General features: G+C 48.2%; 1 long non-coding RNA gene across 2 annotated transcripts; it reads right to left on the bottom strand.

The window, feature by feature from the left end:
- Window positions 1-1,843: 1,843 nt before the first annotated feature.
- Window positions 1,844-15,884, bottom strand: LOC122202575. 2 transcript variants are annotated; one of them, XR_006194739.1, is made up of 3 exons: window positions 15,745-15,884; window positions 8,977-9,131; window positions 1,844-2,201 (listed from the first exon to the last, which is right to left on the bottom strand). It is a non-coding gene; the product is annotated as an uncharacterized LOC122202575 (long non-coding RNA). The 2 variants fall into 2 exon arrangements; XR_006194740.1 differs by having other exon boundaries at window positions 15,756-15,884.
- Window positions 15,885-16,614: the final 730 nt, after the last annotated feature.

Here is a 16,614-nt window from a genome sequence, read left to right as displayed (position 1 = left end):
CCTCACATTAATGACAAAAACTCATGGCTCGGGGGATGTGGGACTTACCAAGATACCAGCCAGCAAGAAGCAGACCGAGACCACACAAAGGTCTTCTGACTCCCAGCCCATGCTCTTTTTTGAAAATTTCCTTAAAGAAGATTCTAGGGTCTCAAAAAAAAAAAAAAAAAAAAAAAAGTCCGAATCATCTTTTCTAGTGTTTAAACCTGAATGTTGAGTTTTCATTTTTATTCAAAACAAGAATATTGTTTCACAATTGTAAACAATGGCATAAGCCATTAGACGAAAATAAAGCATTTGGTGTGTATATTTTCAAATAGTACTACCTGGGGTGCCTGGGTGGCTCAGTCGTTTAAGCATCCGACTTTGGCTCAGGTCATTATCTCACCGTTTGTAAGTTCCAGCCCTGCATCAGGTTCTAGGCTGACAGCTCAGAGCCTGGAACCTGCTTTGGATTCTGTGTCTCCCTGTCTCTCTGCCCCTCCCCCACTCTCTCTCTCTCTCTCTCTCTCTCTCTCTCTCTCTCAAAAATAAATAAACATTAAAAAAATTAAAATGGCACTATGCTTCAAGCAAACAAAACATAAATGCCCAGACCAGTGACTTTGAAGCAGGAGGAATTTTCTCCCCCAGAGGACATTTGCAAGGTTGGGGGACATTTTTGGTTGTCACAACTGGGGATGTCCTACTGGCATCCAGGGGGTCGAGGCCAGGGGTGCTGCTAAACAGCCTACAGTACACAGCGCAGCACCTGTCCCCTGCCGCCACCGCCAGCAGGACAAAGAACGATCAGCCCAAAATGTCAGTCATGCTGAAGGGGACAAGACCTGCCCTCCACCTTACCCTCAGAGAGTTCACATCTTACTCTCGGAGAAGAGAGACCGGCTACCTTGCAAGGGACAATGGGCTGGGCCAAGTCACCACTGCCCCAGGGTTCATGATGAAGGCAAGACTTGAACCAACGTTACACGGACATCCTTCATCCGTGTTCATCCTCCCTGGAAAGCAATCTGCTTTTTACCCACATTCCCCACCTCGGCCACATAACTTTAGTGATCGCCCTGATTCCCTCTGGCCTGTTTCTTCTTCTATTCAATGGAGTCCAATAGGGCGGTAGTGACATAAGCCACATGGAACACCTATAACACAGTAGGCAGCGGATGAATCCGAGCATCGCGGCCCTGATCAGGAGGATGCCCCCAGTGCTCTGGCCAGGGTGGGGAGGGTGTAAGTCTCGGGCTCCAGCAGGTTTCTATCACAACAGCAAGAATGTGTCCACTCAGACTTTGGGAACGTCATCCAGTCGCCCCCGTATGGGAAGAAGCTCACAGACCCAGGAGAATTTGGTGGGGAGAGGCGGAGAGGGAGCATGAGAAGACAGACCAAGGAAAAGAAGATGTGCTTTGTCAGGATGGGTGTCCCGCCTCCCTGTTCCTCCTACTCCCCAACCCAAAGTGGCACCAATGGGGGACTCAGGTAAGAACCGGCTGAGGGGTGGCAGGGAGCCCGGGCATCGACTGTGCTCAAACAAGGTGGGACTTCATTCTTCCTTCCAAGTCCCGCACGGGGAACCCTGTCGTTAGATACAGAAAACCACAGACAATACCTGAAACCCTACTTCTCCCCATCAGAATCTGAACCTGCCACCATTAAATATCTGTGGAGCCCCTGAAATGCTCAACAATACTCCAATACTCTTCCCCCTCATTTTCTTTGCATGACATCTACGTATTCACTGCAGGGCAGGGGGGTGTGAGCAGGAATAATTTCAGAGAGATGCTTCATTTAAAAAAAAAAACCAAACAAACTCATTCTCAAATTAATGCCAAAGAGAAGCAAAATGTTTTTCCAATACTTAATCCCCAAAACTGCTCTCCGGTTTGTGAACATCCGTCAATAACATACATTTCCGGGGCTCCAAATGGCCCAGATTTTAACATCCAGCTTAGTTAAACCACTAGAGTTTAACTACCGTGCTGCATCTTATGGAAACAGCCCTAGAATGAAAAAGGGCATTTGAATTCTTCGCCCAAGGCAATGCGTTTCTTCTGGATGGTCCCACTGTCATGGGTGGTTCTCGTCGCAGCGTGGCCTCACAAGGTACAGCCTTTCCCCACTGACGTCATTTTTGATAGCTTCGCCACCGGGCCTCCATTTTCCCAGGCCAGAATTAAGTTTTGCCGGGGACATTGTCGCAGGGCCTGCGTTTGACCGTCGAGCACCATGTGTGGCCATGAGAAAGGAAAGAAAAATCAATAGGGTTTCATTAAAACAGCAGGCAATCAGGGCCCAGCCCTGGCTTAATTACAGTTTCAGTAGCATTTGCTTTAATTGGAAAGAATAAAAGAAGTGAAGTGGAGTGCATGAAGAAATTAGCATATCTGTCACTGTTGTCACATTGGACCGTGGCCTTAAAACACTGCTGGCTCTTTCCTATCTCTGAAGCTGCACCGAACCCTGAAACAAAAATCGGCAATGGCAATTAGCAAATCCTCGGCCTCTACCTTTGTGAAATTCTAATTAAAGTCTTTTATAATCTTTGGGAGGCATTTCTTAAAACCTGCTAGATATGCTAGATACACTTTGCAACATGCCTGTTAATTATGCCAGCGTGGTGATGCGGCCGGGAGAATCGCAGTCCTCTGGGGCTGTACATTTAAGGCGGTCCTGAGCCGGCTTCCGCAGCCCAGAAAACTTGCAGAGAGCCTCGTTCTTGCTTAGATGGTGGGTCCCAAAGGCAGCTTCTGGAATTCTATTTGCTTACTGGACTTCCCAACAGTTGCAGACACAGTTAACGTCAGAGCTGTGAGATCCTTAGGCACCAAAGAGTTCAAACCTGCCCATGCCCCCATTTTGCAGATACAGAAACTGAGGTCCAAGATTCTCAGGCTACAATAGGGTAGAGAGAGGACTTTTTATCAGGCCTGTTTTTGTTTTTGTTTTGCAAATTCTGGTCTCCTGTCTACTCTCTCATAATATTTCATTGGATGAAGTTTCCCATTGAAAGAAAATATTTTCTTCCGTATCATGGAACACAGATCATATTTTCCCATGTCCCAACCAGCGTGTTGTGTTTAAGACAAAGAGGCTCCTCCTTTGCAATGGTTAATGGGTTAAAATCAGTCTGTGATTCCGAGTTTGGTTAGGATGTGGCCAAGGAAAGGCTTCCAAGATCACAGCCACTGGAGAAGGCACAGAGACTGTAGAAGCAGAGCTGGCCTTCCCACTGGCTTGGATTCTGGAAAGACGTGTCAAATGCCTAATAATCTCACAAATCACACAGAGATCACAGAGGTGGCTAATAAGAGCTTCCATTTTGTGACAGCCCATTTCGTGCTGAGTGGTCCCACGGAGGTTCTGTTGTCCCCACTTTAAAGATAAGACTGAGGCACAAAGAGGTAAAGCTTATTTGTTATTGGCCAAATAAGCCACAAGCCGGGCTTTAAACTCAAATTCATTTCCGAGGGGCTTCTCCACCAGCTACATGGCCCTCCCAAGGCAAAAGACCAGTTCTGGGGTTGAAGTGAGGCCTGCAGGTCTACGAGCTCACGCTCTTGTGGCGAACGCCTGGCCCGCAGAGGCCGCACAGCCTTGCTGGTGAGGCCCCGGGTCCAGGAGGGGTCCTTCCGAAAACGTACCCAGACCAGGTGCTTCCTCCCACACCAGTAAGGGGGGGCACTGCTCTTTGGTAACAAACCCCAGAACAGCAGCTCATTGTACCAGTGAAAAGACAGTGCCGTGTGGCCGGGGCGCGGGGCCACCTCCGAGGTCAGGGGGAAGTGGCGGGGGGACAGTAGGGAGACCTCCATGCAGAAAATTACAGGGAGGAAACAATTCTTTGTCCCTTCACAAAGTGGCCATTGGGAAGCGCGTGACTGGCTTCTCACCAGAGCGTGGCAGGGTCCTGTCCGGGGTCAGTCCTCAGAGGCACGGCAGTGTCTTCCAGAGCACTGGGCGTGAGCTGAGCCAGAAAGCACTTAAACTCCATCTGGTGCAAGCTGCCTCTGCTCTGGCCTCCATTTCCTCATCTGTGGAATATACCTGTCCCCCTCCATGCGCTCTGTGACCTGAGGCACATGGACCCCTGTCCCCTCAGTGACCAGGCCTCAGACCAAGGGAGGCCCTAAAGAGGACAGGAACAAAGCCACCGCAAGCCACGGCTGACCAGTAGACAATGCCCGTGGGCAGGGGGGTGCGGAGGCACTCAGAAATGGGGACCAGGCTGGCAGAGGCAAATGTCGCCTCTCCCCGAGGGGCCATCCAGAGCCAAGAGTGGGCACGTGGACAGTCATCCCGGCCAAAACGGTGGCTTGCAGAGTGAATGGAGCCAACGCGCTTCACGCCCCTGCTCTACGGCAGGCATTGCGCTGACTCCCTAGGGGTCAACTTCCAAGTCCCCACCCCCACCCTGCGCTGTGTTAGGAGGCGGGCACCAGGGTCAGCCTCCCTCCACAGAGGAGGCTGTTGAAGGTGAAGGTGAGCAAGTCCCCCAGGTGCCATGGTCGGTAAGTGGCTGAGCTGAACGCAGGCGGGCGAGTGGGTCCAGACCCGACTCTCAATCCAGCTCCTCGGTGTCCACACCACAGCCTCTCCCCCCAGCCGTGTGGCTCTGGCTTTCAGCCGGTTGGTGTAGGAACCGGCTGACACCTTGATGGGAAATGTGAAAGGTCAAAGGGCCTCAAGGCGGGGGCCCCACACTGTCGGAAATGCCCGCGGCGTCGCCTGCCCTTTGCCCCTGTGCTCCCCTCTATGTTGTTTCCTTTGTTTTTCCTAAGAGACCGTAGGCACGGATGCCCGGCTCTGGAAAGGCAGCAGAGCTCGGCGATTAAGCCCAGCCTTTGGATCCAGTCCACAGCCTGGATTCAAATCTCAATCCTACAGCTTCACAGGATGGCAGGCAAGTGACTTCACCCTGGTGTCCCAGGGGTTCCTCAGCGGTAAGGCGGAGACAGCAGTACTCAGTTTCCCCGGCGGTCTGCGGAATTCAGTGAGGGGGATGCGTGGGCAGGGCTCGCGATGGGGCCGCTGAGACTCAGACCCCTGTCTTTCTTAGCATGGGGTGCCCCGGGTTGCACCAACAGTGCCTGGCAGAGGGCTCCCACGGGCGACAAAAGAAACATCGCTCTCCCAACCAGGGGTGGCACGAGTGTCACAGCCCTGCCACTCCACGACCTGGGCTAGCCCCTTCCTCCCTGGGCCATCTGGACGTCAGCTTCCCATCTTTAAAACACGGAGGCAGAGCTGATCAATGCCACGGTCTCTCCCACATCGCGACTCACTCAGGGGATGGGAGAATCACAGGCCACACGAACCCACGGCGAGGAAGGGTCCCCTCCGTGTTGGGCTGCTTGTCGCCTTGTTCACACCCTGCCCCTAAAGCACTGATGGACCCACCTCGGAGGGCTGCCTGGTGGCCTTTCCAGCCAGAGGTGGAGGGTCTTTGAGAGGAGACTCATCTTGGCGCAAGCGAAATGCAGCCGCCACCATTAACTGGGACAAACACCCCCGTGCGTGGCTCGGCCGAGACGCACATTCACAGGGCTGGTAATTAGAGGGGAAATATCCTTCAGGCAGCTTAGCTGCAGAAAACCATTTTCATTGAAAATATACATTTTGTAATTGTAAATGGAAAGATTACCTGTAATAGCGGTAACAGACCCATTTCCTAATAAGATGAACACCATAGCTGATGAGTGAAGCATCTGTATATAGCTACATACACCATTTCTGTGCTGCAGGCTGCCAATTTGTTTCAGCAGCGAAAAGCGTGATTTAGTGTTTGTAGCATTACCATCTGTTGTCGTTATTACAGAAATTATATATAAACCAGTTAGTAAACACTTTGCCGAGTTGTCTGTTGTTTTGATAATCACCCATAATAACATCTAGCATCAATATGGTCTTTAAACCCGATTTGGGAGTTAATGGAATAAGAGGAGGCAGTCTGTATATGCACCGGGGTAATGTCATTAGGAATGTTTGTGAAGAACAAATTAAATCAGTTGTAAATTGTGCTCTCAAGTCAGCCAGAAAACCAGTCTTGTTCAGGAGAAGGGATTTATATTTTAACCTCGTGCAGAAAATGCACTTACGCAGATTAAAATAAAATAGGGACTTTGCCGATGGATGGAAATAGTAATTGCCAGCGCCTTAATGGCTTCCTGTTGGCTGTGTCATGCAGTGGGCACAGCTATTTTAAAAGTTAACCGGCACTCGGGGTCATACTTTGACTGATTCAGTCATTAAACTAGGCTAGGCATGTCACTAAATGGCTGATTATTCAAATGATGAGCCTGCTCCATGGGTCCCCGGTGTCGTCTTTCGAACATGGGGATTTTCAGGGAAAGTTCTCATAAAATCAACACGAGATAGACTCAAGTACAAGTCAATGGTAGCTAGGCTGGGGCCTGGCCCAGGTGGGGCGGCAGAGGGCCGCCGCCTGCTTTCTCAGGCAGGTGGGGGCGGGCGGACAGCCACAGTGGCTCAACTTGGTTGCTTGGACGCTCCCGGGTTCCTGGGGAAGACTCTTAGTGATGGATGTGTCCAAAGGAGGGCCATATGTAGACAAAGAAATGCCGGGGGGTCTGTGACTCCACGGGCAGACCATTATCAGTGTTCTAGCTCGCCAGCTTACACACCAGGAGGCAGTGGGAGGGGTGGGAGTGGGGCGGGATCGCAGGTCAGCCCCCAGAGCCTCTGCTCTTTCTGGATCCACAGTACTTCTTACTGAGCACGTTCAAGACCTTTCTCTCGTACATCCTCATAATATCCCCGAAAAACATTTTACTAATACCCCCATCTTATAGGTAAGAAGATTGAGGCTTAGCGGGAGTCAGGCTTTCCAAGTGAGATCACATAGCTGGCAAGAGGCCCATTTGGGTCAGAACACAGGTGTCGGTGAGGCTGGAATTATTTCCATGGCACTGAGCTGTTGAGCTGGTGGGACCCAAAGTGGACATTTTCCTAGGCACTTAGAAGTCCAGAACATCCCCGCATGGGGTTGGGGGCAGTGGTGGCAGGAAAGATGGCAAGACCAGCCCTCGAGTCCAGTCTGGTGACTGGGGAGCTAATCTGACTGGCGGCTGCAGAATATGGCTTCGTGGCCAGCTGGGGAAGGGACAGGAGGAAGTCCTCCGTCGAGTGCTAGCCCCAGCACGGAGACGGACAGGAGTTGGAGATGTTAGCCCGGGCCAGAGGAAGGGCTGAGCCATCCAAAGGACTGGCCAGATGCCAAGGCTCTGGCCACATCTGGCTAGGAGCACAGAGCGTAATGCAATGTTTTTTGAAGAGCAGACACCCTTGGGGCGCCTGGTGGCTCAGTTGGTGAAGCGTCCGACTTTGGCTCAGGTCATGAACTTGAGGTTCCCGAGTTCAAGCCCCACGTCGGGCTCTGCACTGACACCTCGGAGCCTGCTTGGCATTCTCTCCCTCCCTCTCTCTCTGGCCCTCTCTCTCACTGCCTCTCTCTCTCTCTCTCTCCCTCAAAAATAGACATTTAAAAACAGAGCAGACACCCTTAAGATAACCAACCATCCTGAAGATGATTTTCAGCGGTCCACATTAGAAACTCATTTTTACTCTGTAAAAAATGTTTATTAGCTAAAATACAAACAGCACATCCGTACTACAGGATAAATTTGGCTCTAAAGAAAATTTCTTAAAAAGGAACCTAAGCACAAACACCGAGACTATTTTAAAAATATTACGTAGGCAGTCGTACAGATGATATATAGACATGGCAACAGCCATAAGGAGAATGATTCAGCTTTGGCCTCTGGAGTCAGGAAGACCTGGATTCAAAGTCCCGAGTGGCCTGGGGTCAGTGTTAGCCCCTCCCAGTTTATTTCATGGTGTATAACACAGGGCCGACAGGGACAGTAACAGCCATCAGAATAGCCATCACACAAACAAAAGGGCCCAGTCCTTTCTTCCAAGGAGTGCCCCAGAGACGTCAGCTCCCCACTCAATGTCCTGTGTTAGGGGACGTTTGCTCAACAGTTGCTGAATCCGAACACACCGAGAGGCAAAGCCCCCGGGGCCACCCTCCTGTTGCCAATAAGAGAAGTGCTCACCCCAAGGGGATCAGACACGGCCCCTGGATGCTCCGGCCCAAGCCTGGGTGTTTTAGGTTTTTGTTTGTCGTAATAAATGCGATAAATAAATCACAACCAGACTCCGAGGGGAGACTCCGTCACTGCCATCTTCAAGTTCTAGACAAAGAAGCTGAGGCTACCCGCTGGCCCACAGTCGCACAGACAGCTAAGACCTTTCCAGAGCCGGGAACAGCCAAGCGGTCTGACCCCAGATGAAGCACCACTATGGAGAGGCAAACTATGACCCGAGGGCCAGATCCCGCCCGCCGGCTGGCTATTTTGTAATGGCTGATTGGGTACGAATAGTTTTGACATATGTAAATAAATAGTTGGGGAAGAATTCAAAGGAGGATATTTTGTGACATGTAAAAATGATACGAAATTCAAATTTCCATGTCCATAAGTAAAGTTTTATTGGCACCCAGCCACGCTCCCTCACTTAGGTATGGTCTCTGTCTGCTTTTGGGCTAAAACGGCAGAGCAGAGTGGCGACGGAGGCCACACGACTCGCAAAGTTTGAAATATCTCCCACCTGGCCCTTTACAGAGAAAGTGTGCCGACACCACCCTCCAGCCCCCACCTCCCCACTGCACTCTACCCCCTTAGCAGTTCTGTAAACTAAGGTAAAAGGAAGAAGAAGTTCTCAGCCTCAGAAATAAATCTCACTCCCCCGCAGCTGGGCTCAGGGCGATAATGACCGGGGTGGAAATCCACACCCAAGGGACCCCAGGAAGGAGAATCGCTGAGACCAGGGCACCATAGAAATACGCTAGGTGCTTGAATATTTTTCATAAATTCGTGTAATTATTTTAATTAAAAACCTTTAAAATATTAATGGGGGAGGGGGATCCAAAGCAGAGTTAATTAGAGCAGCTCCACTCACCGCATGTACTTAAGACTCCGTCAGCTTTTCCATTAGGAACTGCTGCTTTTCAGGGGGGTTATAATTCAACCGAAGAAATTGGCCACAGGCTGAAGCTTGACGTGCAAGTTTGCAGGGTGGGAATTAATTGTTTAATTGATTTGAATATTCAAGGCCTGTACGTGGAGAGGGGAAAAAAAATCCTATGTTGTCATCCCGGCGAGGGTCAGCCTGCAGACAGCTGCCTTTTTTGTAGCTCGCCGGTTATCACTGCCCCTATTAAAACCCCACCAGCCATCGTTACAGTTCAAAAATCTATACCTAGGTGCGCTTTGCACCGAAAGGCTCTAAGTACCTTACTTAGCTCTTAAATTCATACCTAAGTTTCCCCTCGAATGAGCTTCATTAATCTGGAAAGGAGAGGCTTTTGCCTGTTCAGGTGAATGTGTTTTAAAATAAGCCTTTTCATTTTTGGTAGCTTCAATATACAACCAGCGGCAATCGCAGGCTTCCCTTCCCTTGGCTGAAATCCGATCATTAAACCAACTTCACTATTAGGGGGAATATCTGGCTGGAAAATGCATTTTATCCCTGAAGAATATGCCATATTAGTGAGAAAATTACTCTAAATGGGAACAAAGCTGACAACTGCTGCTTGCAGACTAATGGCCTAGTGTATATATTGTACCCAAAAAGTATGTCATCACCCAGCTGTTGAGCAAATCACCGGTGTGAGATTCTGGTTGGCAGAAATGGGACATTAGAGATGTCGGAAAGGTTTTAGGGATTTTGCTGGGTGTCTCCCTCCTCCTTCTACTTAAAACCAACAGACTTGGTACCACCAGCCTAACCCTAAATCCAGGGGAACCCGATGCCGAGAGGCCGTCGCCGTGACCGCCAGCAGGTAGCCACGGCATCCTATTCTTCCTTCTGCTGGGATTATTCAGCAGCCATTTAACGCAGAACCGCATCCTGTGAACAGCAGAGCGTTGTTCGCCTCAGCCTATTTAGGGACTTGGAGGAAGCCTTGGAGCCCCACAGACAACCGGGGACGGGTCCCCGGCCCTCATTTAAGACAGAAAAACTGTATCACGGCAGTGCACCGTAAATGCAATGAATGGCGAGGAGGAAGGACGGAGGACCAGGACCCTAAGAAGTCTTCAAGATCAAAACATGAACGCTGTCGTCAGAAAAAAAAAAAAAAAAAAAAATGTTTGTTTCATTTTCAATCCTGATACTATCTTCCCCAGGAGAACAGATTCGAATTTAGGGCCATTTTGCTGTTCCTATTAAAGAGGAAAGTGGTATCACTTTTAATAAAGTCCAGGAACACTCATTAGGGGAATGCATTTTCCATCCGCCTACAGACAAAGTGGAAGTCATGTTGGTGACTCAGAACATTCACAGGGAGGCGCCCGGGGCTCCGCGTCTCTTGAGGGAGGGTCTGCAAAGGGTGAGGATTTCAGTCATCTGTGGCATTCAAGAAACAAAGCAAATGGACAAAGGAAAAAGAGAGACAAACCAAAAAAAACCCGACTCAACTACAGAGAACCGATGGTTACCATAGGGAAGGTGGCGGGGGGGGGGGGGGGGGGGGGTGTGAAATAGATAAAGGAGATTAAAAGCACACTTACCACGATGAGCACCGAGGAATGTATAGAATTGTTGGATCGCTACACTGTATACCTGAAACTAATATAACAATGTGTGCCAACTATACTGGAATTAAGATTATAAAAAAGCCAAAAAGAACATTCATGGCCCAGAATTGGGATTGCTCATGCCCATGAACCACAGGATAGTTTTTTTCTTAGTGTTTATTTATTTTTGAGACAGAGACAGAGTGCAAGTGGGGGAGGGGCCGAGAGAGAGGGAGACACAGAATCCGAAGCCGGCTCCAGGCTCCGAGCTGTCCGCACAGAGCCCGACGCGGGGCTCGAACCCACGAACTGCGAGATCATGACCTGAGCCAAAGTCGGACGCTTAACCTACTGATGCACCCAGGCGCCCCCTAGGATAGTTTCTTATAGCCTGAAATACCACGCTTTAACCAAAAATGCAGACAAGTGAACTGGGACCAAAGCCTGGGCGCCGAGAATTGCCACCCTGCATAGTACAGAGGAGTATCAGCTACGACCCAAAGTACTCATTGTGGCCCCTCAAACAGGAACAACTGGAACCTCCAAGAAAGTACCATTTCTGTTCTTCCTTCTACCCATATGCAGCCCTGGGTACCAGAAACAAGCATTCTGCCTAAATCTGCCCTGAAAATGTAGTTATGTATCAGACTCTTCAAAGCCTCACACCCTTTTCAGTCACGTAAAGGACATATCCATCCTGTTGCAAGAGCTGAACTCTCACATGTCTTAAGAAACGCTTAGATAAGAACCATATTTGTGATCACGTGGTACTCAAGCAAACAGCAAATTTGTGGTAATTACTCAAGTCCTACTTATTGAGCTACAACTATGAGCAAGACACTGTTCCAGACATAGCAAAAGCTCAAAAAGCATTTAGAAGAGGAAGATCCTACAGGAGAAGACAATTAGTAATGCAAAGTAATATTTCATATGATGTTCAAGCTGGAAGAAAGCATGGCAGTCATGTGGCCCAATGTGCCCATTTTACAGATGAGGAATTTGATCTAAACTGAAACAGCTCGCCTGGCTTGTGGCTGAATCAGAGTCGCAACTGTTTCATCCCTCATATATTTATTATATAAAACGAATATAATTATTACTGTGGGTCATGCATTGCATTCGGTTTCCATATAGTCTTTGAAACAACCCTACAAGGTAGGGGGTATTCTTCTCCCAATATACAGGTGAAGAAACAGGCTCAGACGGTTGTCATTTGCCCAAGAGCACAGAGCCCCGCGGATTCCAACTCAGCCCCGTCTGTTTCCAGAGCTGCATTTCTCATCCATTAGGCTCTGCAGAATAAAAGCATGAAGTGTGTTCCATGCCCCCTATCTGCTTGGGAAATGCCAGTCCATCCTTCAAGACCACTGAACCCAGGTGCCTGGGTGACTCAGTCGGTTAAGCGTCCGACTTCGACTCGGGTCATGATCTCACAGTTCGTAGGTTCGTGGCCACGGTCGGTACACACATCTACCATACAACCAGACTTTAACACTGTCGGGATGGCTCTTCCCTAGCTCATCGCTTGAGCACCTGATGCATCTGGCTCTGACCTTGAGTGGCATTTCCAAGTGCCCCTTTGTTATCCTGACTCCAGTGAGTTCCCAGGAAGTGTAGGGGAGGGAGGGGGGAGCGCTTCACAAGCAGGAAATAGGATCCTTCCACTTAATGAAACCCAACCTGTAACAAAAGCAATTTAACGCCATAACTTTGATCTGTTGAATGATTAAAAAGACAGAATTTTAGAAAAACAAATGATTCTTGATTTTTGAGAAAACTAAATGCTATTGTTCTCAGTAGCGATAAATCGTCTCCCAAAAATTCCAGCAGATTTTGAATAAATACTGACATGCGTACTTTCATCAATGATGGGAACATCGAAAGCTCCTCAGAATATAAAATCCTAATACTGTCTCACCAGTTTGTTCAAATATTGAAATGCAATAAAGATTTGTATAAACTACCAGAAGTATAACTGATTCCTTTTTTTTTTTTTTTTTTTTTGATAATTCAGAGCACGGTTCCAAACTTATTCCTCCAGTTCACCACTGCTAACCCCGCAAAATCCTAGATCTGGAATTTTTGTTAAAGCTCTTGTTCACTGAATGCCTACTCATGCCAGCCTTGGTTTTCTTCATTTAATGAACACTGACGTGATCACCCAAAGGCTGAGAAGAAAGGATCCACAACAGATGCAGAGCCTGGGTTCAAGCCAAACAAACTGTCCAGGTATACACAGCCTGACGGTGGTGGTCTCAGGATCCTAATCCAGGTCTCTCTATACACCTTCAAATCCAGCTCTGTCTCCTTAGAATATGCTAGACTTTGGGGTGAACCCTTACGTATCCTGACATATCCTGGGATACTAATTTTTTTCTATGGGGGGGTGTTGTTTTGTTTTCATAAATTTTCATCAGCTTGCTTGCCTGTCTCTTTTGCTCGTCACTTCTTGTTCTCGCTTCTCCCGTCTTTCTTCGGGTACCAAAGAATTTTCTGGCTTTTGAGACGCTGGGTGAACAGACTGAGGCCACAGCCGAGACGTGAAATGTGGTAAAACCAATGGCAGCTTCGTGTGCTCATGGTGAACTTCCTAAGATTTCACTTTTCTACCAAATAACTGAGACAAACCCACCCCTCCTGACCTGGCAAGCCCACCGAGGACCCACAGTGTTGGCGTGACAAGAAACGAACTGCACACACATGAGGGAAAAGGGTCCGCCACAGCAGGAATTTAAAAAAAAACGCAAATTGGAAAAACTGAAAATACAGCCTTTTGCCTGTCGGATGAGCTTTTAAAATCTCACACCAGAAAGTACTACATGCTGAGGAGGATGCGATAAACTTTGATACTTTGCTTGTGGAAAATAAAACCCCTCTTCTAGAAAACAACTTAGTGATACATATAGGAGCCTTAAAAACGCTCACCCCTTGAATTAATAATGCTTCTGGGGTCTCTAACCCAACCAAATAATTTAAAATTTAAAAAATATTTACACATTGTCTAGTGAGATAGTATTTATAGCAACATATGTACACAAAACATCAAATAACCTCAAGCCACAAGAATACAGAATGGTTAAGTAATGTGTGATATATAAACATTAAAACCAGAATAGGGTTAAATACTAGGCAACTATGAAAATAGTTACTGGGGGCACCTGGGTGGCTCAGTCAGTTGAGCCAATGGCTCTTGATTTGAGCTCAAGTCATGAACTCACAGTTACTTGAGTCCGAGCCTGTATCGGGCACCATCAGCTCAGAGCCTGCTTGAGATTCTCCCTCTCTCTCTGCCTCTCCCCTGCTCACACTCTGTCTCTCTCGAAAGAAAGAAATAAACTTTAAAAAAAAAAGTTATTGTAAAATTGTGTGATGCAATTTTAAATTTTTTTTTATATGCTTATTTATTTTTGACAGTGAGAGAGAGAGAGCACAAGCAGGGGAGGAGCAGAGACAGAGGGAGACACGGAATCAGAAGCAGGCTCCAGGCTCCGAGCTGTCAGCACAGAGCCCGACGCAGGGCTCGAACTCATGAACCGTGAGCTCATGACCCGAGCCGAAGCCGGACGCTCAACCCACTGAGCCACCCAGGTACCCCTATGTGATTCAATTTTTAAATTACAGGTATTTATTATAAATACACACCTATAAGAGAAAAAAGTAAAAAGAAATACATTAAAATCCTAATAGTGACATTCCGTAAGAAATTGTATTTTTACTTCTTATGCTGCTATTTCCTTCTTTTACCTTTTTATATTTTTTATAATAAAGAAATAAGTCTTTAATACTATGTTTACAAAGCGCTTATGACAACATAGCCATAGGTGGTACGTTATTATGTGGTGGGAAAGAAAACAGAAGGATAAAAAGAATATGAATTCGATTTTTGCGTTCAAAAAAAGAAAGACATCAAAATATTACAGTGGAGGGTATAATGAGTAATTCTACTTTGTCTGTTTTTCCATATTTTCAAATTTTTATACAAGTTTTCATAATTATTTTTAAAATCTTTACTGTTTGGAAAAGTGGCTTTATGGATCACTGTCGGCCATAAAACGGAAACTCAAACTGCCAGATGCCCATCCCTGAGGAGGGCTCTGATGTGGTGCCTTCTCCCTTTGTTTAAAAACAAGACAAATCAGGGGCGCCTGAGTGGCTCAGTCCATTAAGCGCCTGGCTCTTGACTTCGGCTCAGGTCCTGGTCTCGCAGTTGGTGAGTTCGAGCCCCACATCAGGCTCCACGCTGACAGTGCAGAGGCTGCTTGGGATTGTGTGTCTCCCTCTCTCTCTGCCCCTCCCCTACTCTCTCTCTCTCTCTCTCTCTCGCTCTCTCAAAATAAACATTAAAAAAATCTAAGAGAAACCAACCAAGTGGTGTTTAGGAACATTATCGAAGTGTTAGAGATATGCCGTCACAAACTGAGCCTTTGTCCTGGACTTAATCAGAAAATTAGAGAGCTGAATGGAAAGGGAGTAGCTTTTAACCACGTGCCCTGTGTCTGGGACCCTCTCAACTCCACTCTCATGCTGACACCCCTGCAGGAGACCCTGGCAGGGCCACCAGGCTGGGGTCACTGCGGTGTGTGCCCATCGGCCGCCACGCTGACTGGCCCTGTGCATGAGAGCTGAGCCAACAGGGCATCAAATCCCCTTTCCTCTCTTCAGGAGACACAGGATTTCCATCCCAAAGGAGATCTTCCCAAAGGAAGATGCCATGAAGCTGCGGTCCGCATGACCAAGGTCTCCTGCCTGGGACAGTGCAGGCATTTCGGTGCTAGGCACACTCTTCGTGGATGGGGATTCACACAGGGAGGGAAGAAAGGTGGTAACCTTAGCAGGAAAAGACAAATGAACATACAGGGGGACAAAATAAACAACATAAAACAAAAACATTAAGGAAAGAAAAAAATTCCCTATTTCTCAGGGCGCCTGGGTGGCTTAGTCGGTTAAGCGTCCGACTTCGGCTCAGGTCATGATCTCACAGTTCGTGAGTTCGAGCCCCGCGTCGGGCTCTGTGCTGACAGTTCAGAGCCTGGAACCTGCTTCGGATTCTGTGTCTCCCTCTCTTTCTGCCCCTTCCCCACTCGTGCTCAGTCTCTCTCTCTCTCTCTCTCAAAACTAAATTTAAAAAATTTAAATTAAAAAAAATTACCCATTTCTCACTTTAGCAGGAGAATGAATCGTGTCTCCACTCGGCCCCAAATCCATCCTTCTCCCCACCTGGGTCCCTCAGCCAGCAAACTGAGTCGTTGAACTCCCGACCTGAAGGCAACCTTATTGACTGGAGTTTATGCTGAGGAGCTATATCCAGAGGTCATTATGACATCACTGTGTCTAACGCTGCTCAGCTTTATCTTGCTTAAAAAAATTCTTCTGATTGCCGCAGATCAAAGTCCATCTCTGAATCAAGGCTGTGGCATATCTTGAGTGGCGGAGAGTGTGAACACTGAGGCTCCGCTCGACACCCCCTATCACACACACACACACACACACACACACACACACACACACACAGTCTGATGACTGGGAGTTGTTATCTGGGCTCTCTAAACTTCAAAATTGTCATTTACAAAGGGGGTCCCTCCCTCCAGGGACTAACTTGAGAAGTGGAGGCTATCAGGCCACATAGAGCACGCAGCATGAGGGCGCCTGGCACGTGGGCAGCCCTCGACAACCACTGGCTGGGATCAAGGAATCCCAGTTCCGGATAGCTGCATTAGGGCATCCAAGAGAAGGTGGTCAGTAGCCCACAGGCTCATCGTCACACTCTTGAAGGCCTGATTTCTCAGCACCTTAGGTAAGAGGCCAGGGCAAACCAGCAGCCAAATAACTTAGCATCCAAACCAGAAACAGTAGGAAGAGTGCAACAGCACTGTTAACGCAAGGCAGAGACAACCAGAGTAAAACGGGACCATCCCAGACAGACAGACAGTGCGTTCACCCTGACAACAGCAGTTCCTGCGTGCCGGAGAATGTTCTGGAAATGCTGCACTGAAAATGGCTTTTAAGTTTCGCACAGAGG

Source organism: Panthera leo, chromosome D2 (assembly GCF_018350215.1).
Source record: "Panthera leo isolate Ple1 chromosome D2, P.leo_Ple1_pat1.1, whole genome shotgun sequence".
Lineage (NCBI taxonomy): Eukaryota > Metazoa > Chordata > Mammalia > Carnivora > Felidae > Panthera > Panthera leo.
The sequence above is the reverse complement of the archived record's forward strand: the minus strand, read 5'-3'. Positions and strand labels throughout refer to the sequence as shown.